The following is a 1908-nucleotide window of genomic DNA, read 5'->3' as shown; positions in this document are numbered from 1 at the left end:
TTATTTCTTGAAACTATCTTTTGATGAAGAAAGAGAAAAAGAGAAAGAGAGAAAGAAAGAGGTTATGGCTAGCTGGTAACATTCAAAAGCAAGCCACTTCATGAAACCCCATTACAAGTCAAGATAGTATAGTCCAGGTGTGTAGTACTCTGGTGGTCTGGTTTTATCATAGTTAGAGCCTAAATACATAGCAAAGAGAATAGATTTCACATACTTCAAAAACATGTAACAGCGAGTGTGAAATACCCGCAGACCCAGTCACCCCACTCCAGCTTCTGCCAGAGAAAACTGGTGTAAGAAAAACTGGTTTGGAAGTTAATTGCATTCTTCCCCCCACCCCCTTGGGCCATAAAATTTTATTAGCAGGTAAGGGGAAGAGCCAGGAGTAAGGGTCCCTCCCTTCCCATCCCCTACCCAGGATCCTCCCTCTGAAGGAGAGCAGAAGCCCAGGAGCCTACCACTCAGCGGACCTTGCAGGTGGGCAGGTTGCTGTAAGGATCTTTCTGGCGCTCGAGCAGGATGCGGTCGGCAGTGATCTCCTGCTCAGGCCTCCTCTGGCAGTCAGCACACACATTGCCCAGCTGGACTTCGGCACCGCTGCTCAGAGCCTGGATCCGCACCAGCTGGGCCTCAACGCAGGCCTCCGTTCCTGCAGTATGGTCTTCCAAGGCGGTTTTCATGCTGAGCTGCGACTGCAGCTCAATCTCAAGACCCCGGAGGGTACGCCACCGGTCCGTGACTCGGACTTGCGCATCTGGAGCTGCTCCGTGTGGCCAGCGACCTCCCAGCTCAGCTCCTCAGTCTGGCTGGTGACCAGGCTTCAGCATCTTCGGCCTCTGCTCAGCTATGACCGCATACTGGCTTCAGGTGTTGCCCGGGATCTTTGCAAGACCAATGCCTGGAGCAGAATCCACCTCCACACTGACCTGGCCACCCGCAGCACTGATTTCCTCGTTGTGGTTCTTCTCCAGGTGATCCAGCTCCTCCTGCAGGCCTTGGATGTGCGTCTTCAGGTCAGCCCTGGCCGGGGTCAGCTCATCGGGCGCCCTGCGCAGGCCTTGATGTCTGCCTCCAAGCTCCTTCGCAGAGACTGCTCCATCTCAGACTTGGTTCGGAAGTGATCTGCAGCCAGGCGGCGGGTGTCAATCTGCAAGACAATCCTGGAGTTCTCAATGGTGACACCAAGAATCTGGTCCCGCAGGTCTTCGATGGTCTTGAAGTAGTGGCTGTAATTGCCGGGGCCCCGGGGCCCAGTCGCGGATCTTCACCTTCAGCTCACCCGGCCTCCTCCAGAGCCCGCACCTTGTCCAGGTAGGAACCAAGTGGTCGTGGATGTTCTGCGTGGTGATCTTGGTGCCCGTCAGCAGCCTGTCGGACCTGCAGAGGACGCTGGCATCGCCGCTGCCATAGCCCCGGAGGAGGATGAGGGCACAAAGTGGGTGGAGGACACAGACAGGCTACGGCTTCGGAGCCCCAGTGGATGCTGGGCTCTAGGAAGCCGCCCCCGACCCCAAAGTGCACGGAGCCGCTGCCCAGCCCCCAAAAGACTAAGTGGCCAATGACTGGCGAAAGCTGCAGGAAGTTAGGGTGAGGCAGAGAACGGTCCAAGGAGCTGCAATCGGCAGGAGGAATCGGAAATTTTAATTGCATTATTACCAATTATAAGAATTTTTGTGCTATGAGTGGATTTTGTGCTATGAGGGAACCCAAAAAAGGGCTGATAAAACACCAAAACCACTGGTGAGGAGAACTTAAGAGGGAACCAGGCTTCAAGCTCCTAAACTCACCACGGACTGCCACAGAATTTAAAGCACAGTCCATATTCCCCAGAAAGCTAACCAAGCCCACCACTGGGTGTCCTACCAAAGGCCGTTCCCTGGCATTATTCTAGACAGAACAACCCAGACA

At 54.6% G+C, this 1908-nt stretch overlaps 1 pseudogene; it reads right to left on the bottom strand.

Annotated features, from left to right (window-relative positions):
- Window positions 1-230: 230 nt before the first annotated feature.
- On the bottom strand, window positions 231-1264 carry LOC100980989 (keratin, type I cytoskeletal 19-like; annotated as a pseudogene).
- Between the last annotated feature and the right edge of the window lie 644 nt (window positions 1265-1908).

Source organism: Pan paniscus, chromosome 10, assembly GCF_029289425.2.
Source record: "Pan paniscus chromosome 10, NHGRI_mPanPan1-v2.0_pri, whole genome shotgun sequence".
In the NCBI taxonomy this organism is placed as follows: domain Eukaryota; kingdom Metazoa; phylum Chordata; class Mammalia; order Primates; family Hominidae; genus Pan; species Pan paniscus.
This window is presented reverse-complemented; position numbering and strand designations above follow the sequence as displayed.